The 13,175-nt window shown below is 42.2% G+C and overlaps 1 protein-coding gene across 9 annotated transcripts in view; it reads left to right on the top strand.

Moving 5' to 3' along the window:
• The window catches only part of CLIP1 (CAP-Gly domain containing linker protein 1), a 141,349-nt gene that overhangs the window by 56,573 nt on the left and 71,601 nt on the right, over positions 1-13,175 (top strand). The gene's annotated exons all lie outside the window — the stretch shown is intronic.

Consider the following 13,175-nt stretch of genomic DNA (forward strand, 5'->3'; position numbering starts at 1 on the left):
ACAAGATGGTAACCTATGGCACCCCATAGCTCAATTGCCAAGGGGCTGAGGAATAGGCACCCAATGTTACTCTTTGAAATCAGCCCTGTGGGTAGGACCAGAACCACTGTAACACAGTGCCTCCGATACCCATTCCATGGAGTCAATCCAGGAGGATACCATGGTCGATGGTATCATAAGCCAATGAGAGGCCCAGCAGAATTAACAGTGTTGCACTCCTCCTGACCCTCTCTCAATAAAGGTCATCCATCAGGGTGACCAAGGCTGATTCAGTCCCATAACCAGATTGAAACCCAGACTGGAATGAGTCTAGATAATCAGTATCTTCCAAGAACACCTGCAGTTGCTCCGCCACAACCCTGTCAAGTACCTTCCCTAACAAAGGAGTATTTGTGACTGGGTGGTAGTTGTCTAATACCATTGGGTCCAGTGTGGGCTTCTTCAGGAGTGGCCGCACTACTGCCTCCTTAAGGACAGCAGGGACCACTCCTTCCCACAGGGAAGCATTTATCACTCCTTGAACCAACCCAGTCATACCTCCTCAGCAAGCTTTTATTAGCCAAGAGGAGCAGGGATCGAGAGGGCACATGATTGATCACATTGCTGCAAGCACCTCATCCACATAATCAGGCAGCAGGAACTGGAACTGATCCCACAAAATCAGGCAGATGGTGGCATCAGACACCTCAACTGGAACTGTGATAACAACAGCATCAAGTTGGCTGCAGAGACAAGCGATTTTGTCCTCAAAGTACGATGCAAAAAGGTCACAGTGGGTCCTTGATGGGGCCAGGGCCCCATTTGCTGGGGAGGGTGTTAACAACCCCCAGACCACCTGGAAGAATTCTGCTGGATGGCTACTTGAGGATGCAATAGAGACAGCAAAATAAGCCTTCTTTGCTGCCCGCACCACCACACAATAAGCACCATTATGTGCTCTAGAGTGTGCTTGGTCATCTTCACTTCAAGGCTTACGCCATTTGCGCTGTAGCCAACATCTAGCCTGTTCAATTGACCGCAGCTCCCCAGTATACCAAGGAGCAGAGCAGGTTCTACAGCGCTGGAGAGGGCACTCAGGTGCAATGAAGTCGATGGTCCTCCGCATCTCACTGTTTCACAGTGAAGCTAAGGCCTCGGCTGGATCACCAGCTCTATCCACTGGAAAATCCCAAAGAGCATTCAGAAATCCATTGGATTCCACCAGTCTTCTGGGGTGAGGGTGGGGTGTCCCAAGTAACCCCTTTTATATTCATTCCCGTTGGGAGGGTGTAATGTTTATTCATCTGTTAGATGAGGTTTTGGTGTATTGAAGGCAGATTGAGCCCCTCAGTGACATTCAGGGTACCTTCTCAATTCTTCAGTTCTGTTGATCACACATAGATAGTATCTAAAAGTGTTTTCCTCCCCACATCAGTCTCCTGATACAGTGAGTGTTGAGCAAGGAGCCCTGTGGGTTGTTCTTCAAATTCAATTCCCATTAGGGAGGAGAGTGGTGACGGATGTGAGCCTAAGTATTTCTGGCTCTCTTTCAGAGTTTGTGCTTGTTAAAGGAAGAGGACACTGCTGCTTCAATTTGGTGAATGCAGTTAAGCTCTCCTAACTTGTTGTCTTGACTATAGAAGTGTAAGGGAAAAATCGGAGGCTAATTTTCAGGGTCCCTGGTATTGGATACCTAGGCTCACCTACTTTAAATGGCCTCAGCTTTGGCCCTGATGTTGTAGGCGAGGTTCCTTTGGAGACTGAGACCAGAGTGTTCACATTCACTCAGAATTACTTGAATTCTACAAATAAGGACTAAAACAATGACATAAGCTAAAAGCATTTATTAAATGCTATCTATCCCTGTCCCCTTCATGGATCACTGCCTTGTTGTGGCGAAGGGGCTTGCGTAACTCAGTGAAGCCATAAGCTATGCCGTGCAGGGCCACCCAAGACGGACAGGTCATGGCAGAGAGTTCTGACAAAATGTGGTCCACTGGAGAAGGAAATGGCAACCCACTCCAGTATTCTTGCCAAGAAAACCCCATGGAACGTATCACAAGGCTAAAAAAGATGACGCCGGAAGATGAGCCCCTCAGGTCGGAAGGTATCCAATATACTACTGGGGAAGAACAGAGGGAATTTCCAAGTAGCACCAGAAAGAGTGAAGCGGCTGGGCTAAAGCTGAAAGGACACTCAGCTGTGGATGTGTCTGGTGGTGAAAAGAACGTCCAATGCTGTAAAGAACAATATTGTTTAGGAACCTGGAATGTCAGATCAATGAATCAAGGTAAGCTGGAGGTGGTCAAACATGAGATGGCAAGATTGAACATCGACATCTTGGGAATCAGCGAACTAAAATGGACAAGCATGGGTGAATTTAATTCAGGTGACCATCATATCTACTACTGTGGGCAAGAATCCCTTAGAAGAAATGGAGTAGCACTCATAGTCAACAAAAGGGTGGGAAAAGCAGTACTGGGGTACAATCTCAAAAATGATAGAATGATCTCAGTACAACTCCAAGGCAAACCATTCAACATCACAGTAATTCAAGGCTATGCCCCAACCACTGAGGCCGAAGAAGCTGAGGTTGATCGGTTCTATGAAGACCTACAACACCTTCTAGAACTAACACCAAAAAAAGATGTCCTCTTCATCGTAGGGGATTGGAATGCTAAAGTAGGAAGTCAAGAAATAACCGGGATAACAGGCAAGCATGGCCTTGGTGTACAAAATGAAGCAGGACAAAGGCTAATAGAGTTTGCCAAGAGAACACGCTGATCATAGCAAACACTCTTTTCCAATAGCACAAGAGACGACTGTACACATGGACATCACCAGATGGTCAATATCGAAATCAGATTGATTATGTCCTTTGCAGCCAAAGATGGAGAAGCTCTATACAGTCAGTAAAAACAAGACCTGGAGCTGAGTGTGGCTCAAGTCATGAGCTGCTTCTTGCAAAATTTCAGCTTAAATTGAAGAACGTAGGGAAAACCACTAAACCATTCAGGTATGACCTCAATCATATCCCTTATGAATATACAGTGGAGGTGAGGAATAGATTTAAGGGATTAAACCTGATAGACAGAGTGCCTGTGGAACTATGGACGGAGGTCCATAACATTGTTCAGGAGGCAGCAACTCAATCCATCCCAAAGAAAAATAAATGCAAGAAAGCAAAGAGGCTGTCTGATGAGGCTTTACAAGTAGCTGAGGAAAGAAGGGAAGCAAAAAGCAAGGGAGAAAGGGGAAGATACAGCCAACTGAATGCAGATATCCAGAGAATAGCAAGGAGAGACAAGAAGGCTTTCTTAAATGAACAATGCAAAGAAATTGAGGAAAGCAATAGAATGGGAAAGACTAGAGATCTTTTCAAGAAAATCGGAGATATCAAAGGAATGTTTTGTGCAAAGACGGGAATGATAAAGGACAAAGAAGGCAGGGACCTAACAGAAGCGGATGAGATTAAGAAGAGGCGGCAAGAATACACAGAAGAACTATACAGGAAAAATCTGAATGTCCCTGATAGCCATGATAGTGCGGTCACTGAACTTGAGCGGGACATCCTCGAGAGTGAAGTCAAATGAGTCTTAGGAAGCATTACTAACAACAAAGCTAGCGGAGATGACAGTATTCCAGCTGAGCTATTTAAAATCCTAAAAGATGATGCTGTTAAAGTGCTGCACTCAATATGCCAACAAATTGGGAACACACAACAGTGGCCACCAGACTGGAAAAGGTCAGTTTACATTCCAATTCCAAAGAAGGGCAATGCCAAAGAGTGTTCAAACTACCGTACAATTGCACTCATTTCACATGCCAGCAAGGTTATGCTCAAAATCCTACCAGCTAGGGTTCAGCAGTATGTGAACCGAGAACTACCGGAAGTACAAGCTGGGTTCCGAAGAGGCAGAGGAACTAGAGATCAAATCTCCAACATTCGCTGGATCATGGAGAAAGCAAGGGAATTCCAGAAAAATGTCTATTTCTGCTTCATTGACTACGCTAAAGCCTTTGATTGTGTGGATCACAACAAACTGTGGCAAATTCTGAAAGAGATGGGAGTACCAGTCCACCTTACCTGTCTCCTGTCAAGGGCTCCTTGGAGGTCTCTCTCTGTCTAAACCAGTAGCCAAGTCCAGACACAGACAAAGGAATTCCTTTCAAAGCTTTATTCTTCTTTTACAACTTAACAACTATACCGATTGCAACTAGATCTGAGCAGCACAGTACCTATGCCCTAAGTTGGAACAGTTGGTCCCCGTTTGAAAGGGAATTACTGGCAGACCCCTGAACTTAAGGACTAGGGAGAGTCCCTCCCCTTTTCCCTTGGAGCCTCTGGGCACAGCCGTTGTTTGCGCGCCAACCTGGCACTTCGCCTCCTTTCCACGCCCTCCATCTGGCGCCGCTCTCTGCATCTGCGTCGCGCATCCACCAAGTCTGCTATCTGTGCTTGGTCACTCCCTGGACTGCTAACTAAACTAGGAATGCTGGTGGGAGGAATCTCCGTCAGCTGTTGGTCCTGGGAAAGAGGAGCACGCTCCTCTCCCAGGAGCGACTACTCTTCCTCAGAATCAGAACTACTCTGGGATTCTATGGGCTCAGTGTCCACCCTGACATCTCCTGAGAAACCTGTATGAGGGTCAAGAAGCAACAGTAAGAACCGGACATGGAACAACCGAGTGGTTCAAAATTGGGAAAGGAGTATGACAAGGCTGCATATTGTCGCCCTGCTTATTTAACTTATATGCAGAGTACATCATGAGACACGCCGGGTTGGATGAATCACAGGTCGGAATTAAGATTGCCGGGAGAATTATCAACAACCTCAGATACGCTGACGATACCACCCTAATGGCAGAAAGCGAAGAGGATCTCAAGAGCCTCTTGTTGAGAGTGAAAGAGGAGAGTGCAAAAGCTGGTTTGAAACTCAACATTAAAAAAACGAAGATCATGGCATCTGGCCCCATCCCTTCCTGGCATATAGAAGGGGAAGAAATGGAAGCAGTGACAGATGTTATTTTCTTGGGCTCCAAGATCACCGCAGACGGTGACTGTAGCCATGAAATTAAAAGACGCTTGCTCCTTGGGAGGAAAGCTATGGCAAACCTAGACAGCATAGTAAGAAGCAGAGACATCACCTTGCCGACAAAGGTCCGTCTAATCAAAGCTATGGTTTTCCCAGTAGTAACGTATGGCTGTGAGAGCTGGACTGTAAGGAAGGCTGAGCGCCGAAGAATTGATGCTTTCGAACTGTGGTGCTGGAGAAGACTCTTACGAGTCGCCTGGACTGCAAGGAGGTCAGATCAGTCAATCTTAAAGGAAATCAACCCTGAGTGCTCATTGGAAGGACAGATACTGAAACTGAAGCTCAAATATTTTGGCCACCTAATGCGAAGAGCAAACTCCCTGGAAAAGACCCTGATGCTGGGAAAGATTGAAGGCAAAAGGAGAAGGGGACGGCAGAGGATGAGATGGCTAGATAGCATCACCGATGCAATGAATATGAACTTGAGCACACTCCGGGAGAGAGCGGAGGACAGGAAGGCCTGACATGCTATGGTCCATGGGGTCACGAAGAGTCAGACACGACTTAACGACTGAACCCCCGTTTCTCCCCGTTATCACTGACACACACTCTTCACTGGTAAAGGGGCTCTCCTCTCTATGCCTCAGCTTCACCGAAGGACCTACAGAATAGACCTCAGAGTAGCAGGTTCAGCCCAGAGTAAAGAAGGCAGATCCAGATTTCTTCCATGCACCCCATTATATACCCTGTTAAAATTGGTCACCCCCTTCTTAATGCACATTCCGAAATTATTCTTTTCATTGGACCACGTCATTTCATATGTGTCTCAGTTCCCCATTTCTGTGGTCAAACGACTCCTTTCTCCTTTTCCCTAAAACCAGTTGGAACCACTTGCAACCTCCAAATGTCCTGTGATAACCTTCTACTCAGAGCCACCTCATCTGTAGAGATGTATACAGGCCCACCTAATAGAAATATGATTGGACATGTCTTTAATCTTCCATTATTCCCAAGCCCTAGCAAGCTTCTAAGATACCTATCTTCCCTACTTGCCCCATTGCACATTAGCATTAACCCCTCCTATACTCATATCAAACCCCTCTAAAGATACCCCCCTTGATATATAAATATAGCCCTCAAATATCCTTTCAGTAGCGCAGCTCACCTGAGAGGACCTTGCCTTAAAAAGGTCATATTGAATTTGTTATAATAGGAGCTCTCTTAAAATGATCCAGGTGTACCGAGGGTGAAGACGTTTCTTCAAACTTCATGCTTGTCGCTTTTTAAAAGTCAGTAGATAATGCTGTCCCTGACGGCTGTACGTGTAAAAAGGTTCCATGAATATTGTAAGAGACAGTGTTGCTTCAGGGCATGTGGCGTTCCAGCCAAGTGGTAATTAATCTTTAATTATGTCCGTTATGTCTGTTTCTGCATCCCGCACCTTAGAAGTGGATGGGCATCTCTCTAGTACTTCATGCGAGATTTCCAAATGGAAAAAAACTAAATCATTTGCTCTCATGCCATTGTATCAAAACCACTTCAGAGCTTTTGAAAGGAAAAGCACTGCTCATATCAGGTTCCCTCCCCACAAATACCTTGTTCAGATGTATTTGAAGCTTTTGTAATCCACAGGGAGCAAGGGAACTGGCTTTATTTATGTATTTTATTTGTGTGCCAGAAGTATCTATAGCAGAGAGGGTGGTATAATAATGGCCCAAAGCAGAAGCTTCCACTTAAGAGTCAGAGGGTGATAAAGCCGTGTACAGTTATTCACAGACATTTGACTCTTAAGGTATTTTTGTGCAAACCAGCTAAGAATTCTTTATTTAAAAAACACAAATCTTAGCCCTCATGGTTGCAGGAATAAATTAAATGTGATAGCATAGATATTAAAAGATAGAAATAAGGAGGCAAGTAAAAGATTGAAATAAGAATGCAAATAAAATTGTGACTGGCAGAACACTGAAAAGCGATTTTCCTTCAAGCTCATATATTATGATTATACAAAGGCTGAATTAAGGACTGCCACATTAAACTGCAGCTACTATATTGTCACATCTACTTGCTCTAGACCATAGTGCATGCCTGTCTCATGGTCTTATTGCAGAAATGGATGCATGTTTTTGTATCGCAGTTGCAGGGGGTAGTGGAGAAATGAACACTCAACTCAGTTTGTGGCTGGTTGGATTTGGCTTGTGTAGTTTCTAAAGGGTTTAAGACTGTTTTTTGTATGGCTCCAACGTAGCTTGACAAAATCTCCCACATCTACAGATGAGTTCTAAAGCTGCAACTTCAGTGTCCAGCCAGATGTTCACAAAATATTGCAAAGCAGATTTGCATGCTGGGGAAGCTTTAGGGGAGGCAGGTCTTTGTTTTTGTGAATTTCCCCTCTGTGACTTGTTTTAGTTCATCTCTCATTTTTATCAGTCTTCATCTGAGTATAGATAAGGCAAAGTCTATCTTAACTTTAAGAGACAGCTTTAAGATTTAACTTCGCAGTGAAAGGGAGATTGTGGTACATATTAAAATATAATGATAATTTAGGCAGATATGACAATAGTAACTAAACAAAGGAAATATCTGTAGGAACATAGGAAGCTGCCTATACTGAGTCAGGACATTGGTCCATCTAGCCCGGTATTGTTGACACTAACTGGCAGTGGCTCTCCAGAGTTTTAGGAAGGATTTTTTTCCTAGCCATATCTGGAGATGCCGGGGATTAAACCTGGGACCTTCTCCATGGAAAGCAGCTAGCAAGCTAGCTAGCTAGCTAGCGATTTATTTGTTTGTTTCTTTGTTTATTTATTTATTTCTATACTGCCCAATAGCCAAAGCTATTCTACCACTGAGTATTATATCACATCAAAATACAAGTTTGCAGACCAGAAATAGAGAAAAATTAGTTAGTAAAGGAATAACATTAGAGATACCATGTTGGATAGTGGCATTTTTCTCGGCATAACATTTAACTCTGGTAGCTTCAACTTCTGTGTGTGTGTGTGTGTGTGTGTGCTCATATACATGACACGCACCATTCGCAGTTCAATCCATTTTGTGCTTTAGACAAAGTAGGTTCTTTCCTATGAAATGTGTTATGCCCCAGTGAACCTATTTTTTTTCTGAAGGTGCCACAGTAAGATTTTGTGTCTTTTTCTGTAAATCTAGAGTTTAAACTAAATAGATTCACCGAATTTTTAAAAAAATCATGCCCTCTAATCTCTACAGCCAAGCCTTCTCCCCATCCTATTCTGTGAAGAGCTAAAGCGGTCTTTGAAATTTTGCCATGGTGAAAATATATGGCCATGTACCACCAGAAAGCAAAAGTGTTGGTCGGGAACCAATCCAGGTACACACGAAAAATAATTATTGATTCAGTAAATTGCACGCATAGATTTGTTCAGCCACCCATTCTTAATAACGTTTTCAAAGGTTGCCATTCATATAAGCAGAAATACAGTTCATCTTTGATTTCGTACATGATGAGTAGCAATGACACTGATGAAATCAAAGTTTCTAATTTCACCTTAATGCAGGAGCTTTTTGGTATTTATTGTGGGGGCTATCCTATTTTATCCTTGCAATAACCCTGTAGGATAGGTTAATCTAAGAGAATGACTAGTCTAAGGTCACCCAATGAACTTCGTGGCTGAGTAGGGACTTGAATCCAAGTCCCACCCATTATCTACCACACGATACCGGCTCTTCATAATGTGGAGATAAGTCCAGGGATAAACTGCTGAAGACCCTGATGGGCCCATGTCAGCATATAACCTAGAGTAATTATTTTATAAAGTTGCTGGGACACTTTTGTATATACAAAATGTTGTCTGCAGGGCCATTGTCCATTCTCCTTTTGGGAGGGGAACTGGTGCTGCATCCCAAATTTTCGATGTTGTGTTCTGCAGGAGTAGAATGTTAAAGATGCCTGTTTACATGGCTGGGCTTGTTTTCACCATCTGCTCTCATCTGGAAGCTTTTTATGTGTTTGCTTATAAAAAAAAAAAAAAGAAAGCAGGGGGAGATAAACATCTTCCTTAACTCCTAACTGCTGAAAATCTGTTCCTTTTTTTAATTTGACAACTGATGTTTAATCATGGTGTTGTCCATGTTTGTGATCTAAAAACCCAACTAGGTTCCAAACTAAACTGTTTCTCCTCTCCCCGCACCCCTGGTGTGTGTGTGTGTGTGCGTGTGTGTGTGTGTGCGCGCGTGTGCAGGGAGTCCAATGATCTCCAGATCAGCTGCTTTGGCTCATTACTGTTTTACATCATCCCTCCTGAATTATATAGGATTGTCATACTCTTCTAAAAAAAGCTTTGGCAGATCTTGCCTCTGCTCTTCAATTTTTTAGCACAGTCCCTCAGTATGAGTGAAGGTCACTAGCACAGCTATTTTAATCAGGTGGCAACATTGACCTTGTTTTTGGTAAACCGTCAGTGGCCTTTAAAAAAGGCTGGGGGGAGACAACCACCATTTTGGACCATTTTTCCCATGTAGTAAAGCTGTAATGGGGTGGCATTGCAACCAACTATACTGCTCCCAAGTCAAATGCTATCATTAGAATATGGTTCCTAAATAAATATATCAATGAAGGCTATTGAAATTGATTTGACTCTTCCCAGGATAGTTCCTATTATAGTAATGACCAACCTTTTTGGCAAATCTGTCACAAGCAGAGTCCCAGTGTATTACTCTAGTGCATGCTGCAGTATGTATGCAGCCTTCTGTGGCTTCAGGTGGTTTTGGTTCTGGCCTATTTACTAGGGAACAAGCAGTAACGCAGTGCTGGAGAAGCATTCAGTGTACCAGGGGTAGGCATGAAAAAGTTTTAGACTTTTATATTGTATTTTATTATGTTGCATTTTATGGTTTTAATTGTTGTGAACTGCCCAGAGAGCCTCAGCTAGTGGGCGGTATAGAAATGTAATAAATAAATAAATCCTGATGCTTTCCAGACGTTTTGGACTACAACTCCACAATCCCTGCCCATTGACCACAGTGATGTGGGTAGATGACAGTTGTAGTCAAAAATCCAGTTGTAGTTGGAGGGCACCATGTTGCCTATCCCCAGTGCAGAAATGCTGGGATTCCATTATGTTATTAGATCTCTTCCTTCCCCCCTCCCCCCCGCCAGTCCTCCTGAAGCTGTCCAGATTTGCCATAAACTCCTACTACCTGTGCCACAGATAGGACATAGGTGGTAACTTGTTTCTGAATTTTTGGGGCATTACTTATCCAATCTAGTCTGGCTATGTGTATGGAGAGAGAAACCAAAGGGAAGGGGAAGTAATCAGACCAAATTCTTTTTAGTGATACAGAATGAAAATTATCAAGACCCTCATGGCATTTCTTCAGGCAGAAAATTTAAAAGCAAAAGTTGAATGAAAGTTGTTTTAAATCTGACCATATTTACATAACAACTGTTTTAATTCCTGAATAAGTGTTCGTAGGCTTTTGAGAAGCAGAAGTTCAACCAGCAAAAGATTAAAAATAGCACTTTCTAACCCTTGATTGCCTTTTGTTTGAGGGTAAATCATGTGTCCTTATGTGTGCTTAATTTGAAAGCATGTGAGATATTTGAGGGAGCACAAACTGTTTTCTTGTCAAGTACTTTTGTGACTTTTCCTGATATTCAATTTTAGAAATTGTTTCTAAAGAATAACTACACTCTTAAAAATTTTGCAGTTAAAACATGATTGATTGCAATGTAAAATAGAGGCTTCAAAATGGAGGTTAGAACTCCACATGAATTCTGGTATAGCCATTTAGATATTTAGGGCAGTAATCTTGATCAAGAGGAGGTAGGGTGCTGGCTTTCTGCACCAAGTACACTTAGAATTTTCTCAGGACCAAATTAAATTGTGTATCAGAGTGGTACAGTTTAGGGTCCCCTGTTCTCCCCACTCCTCACCCATCCCAGTTATCATGCCAAGTTGGAGGGAAGGTGACTCTCTAGCATTCCAGGCAGGTGTGGGTTGCTGAGATTCTGTGGCAGCACAGAACTTGTTACGAGTGCAGAATTGAGCTTCCTGGGAACTCTAGCTTTCGTTTGGGGTATTTTTTTAAGAGAGATTTTAAAACAGAGGCTGTTATATATTTCAAGTTTGCCTAAATTCTCCAAAAATCACTTTGAAGCTCATTTCTGCTCATTCCCATTTTCTTTTGTAACCTTTTTTGGGGGCTTGTACAAATGGGAAGAGTGCGCATTTCTGTGTGTATTTTTCAAAAATGTGCACTTTTCCTCTGTTGACTAAAACATGAAAATGCAAATTTTTTAAAAAAACCATGCTTGCAAAGTGCAGCTTTTAAAAAAAAATAAGCATTTTTTAGCATGATCACAAATTCAGAAACTTGTAGACATTTCTTGGAAAAAAGTGCTTACGTTGGTGTTTAGGATTGTGAACGGCCCATATTTGCATGATTTGCAAACAGAAACAAAATTTGTGTACATCCCTAGATATACATGGCTTACTAAGGGGAGTGGCTTCAATACCCTGCAGAGCTCCTTGCCTTTACCAGTTATTAGCAGAACCAGACTAAATTATGAAAAATGGTTAAAAATGCACAATATAGCAAGCAATATTTATATAGGTTATGGCAACGTTCCCTAACATGGTGCCCTCCAGATGTGTTATACTACAACTCCCAGCATTCCCAACTAGCATGGCCATGCTGGCTGGGAATGATAGGAGTTGAAGTCCAACACATCTGGAGAGCATTAGGTTGGGAAAGGCTGGCTCATGGAGTTCTTTTTTCCTTGGTGCGTGTTTCAGATTCTCAACATGCAAAATTTCAATTATTTTTAGGGTGGAGTATACACACAGTTCTTCATGTTTCTTCAGTTAATGGAAGTGGCAGTCAGGCTTTTGAAATTAATACTGACAGATCAGGCTTGCCTAAAGAGCTTTCTTGGAGAGGAATACCTTCACAGGCCTGTTGAGTGTGTACATGATGGCAAGTTGGAACAATTTCCATAGGGTTGCAAGTGATTCTGTTGTTGTTTTAGCCTTTTAACAATCAAAAACCACATCTTCACTAAATGTTCTTTAGAATATCATCTTTGAGCTGCTGTAGTACTTATATTATTAACATAAACACTAGAGCAGCTTAATAGAGGTGATATTCTACTCTAAAGCATTTAGTTTTTGTCCTGAGTAAACACAGATAAATAGTTTTCAGATTCATTACCTGAATCAAGTTGTGCATATAGCAAATACTGTGACCACAGAAAGCTCCTGGCAGCTTAATCTAATATCCACATTTTAAAAACTAAAACTTAATTATGTTTGTTCTTGTATTTCTTAGAGGCTCTTTATACTATGAATATTTCTGTTGGGGTTGGTGGTATGCTCTTCAAGTTTCCTCTCTAGGTTAAAGGGTATGTTTCCAATCTAGTGTGTTTCTTGGCAATTGCTACAGGTAACTTCATTGGCCCAAAAAAATAAATTGCCCCAAATAACTCAACTTACTGAAAGCAAGAGACTTCCTGAGGAAGTAGTTGCTATTTTGAATTTGTTATGTGTGAGAACTGCAGTTGTTGCCAATTTGTTGTGCTTGTATCTGCAGTGGTTCAGTCTAGCATGGCTTGTGCTAACTATAATTTTGAACCAAAACCATGCTTTGAGCTTCCAGACCTGTAGGCGTATGCTTGTATGCTTTCACTTTCCATCTATACAGCAGTTTCATTTCTGTTGTACAGTGGCCTCCGGAGGCCAAAGGTTGACTGTAGCTATGGCTTATCAATTTATACATAATGATAAAGCTTAGTACAAAACTATGGTTTGCAAATCTACCTCAAGCCATGGTTTCTGATTCTAGTTTGCTAGTGTGAGCAACATACCAAACCATGGTTTAAGCTTTCTTAAACAATATTTGATGTGATGTTTTGAACTGAGCTGGTGACAGCCTTCTGTCATGCTGTCCTATCACACGTGCCTAATCTGTTGTTAAAGTCAGAATGGGACATCTTTGAGGAGCCATGGGAATTTGCTACTGATAGGACAAGGATAAAACTTTCTTTCCTGATCATTTTTAGCCCAGCTGTTGTGTATATATTTCATTTGCCAGAAGGTGGAACTTCAACTCTAACTGTGGAATTTGGCTAGGAATTACAGATTTGCGAACAAGATTAATTCTTTAAAAATATTCCAAGAATTTAAAT

This window comes from Heloderma suspectum, chromosome 13 (genome assembly GCF_057233095.1).
Source record: "Heloderma suspectum isolate Gila_16-S chromosome 13, 16-S_ref, whole genome shotgun sequence".
NCBI classification, from domain to species: Eukaryota; Metazoa; Chordata; class Lepidosauria; order Squamata; family Helodermatidae; genus Heloderma; species Heloderma suspectum.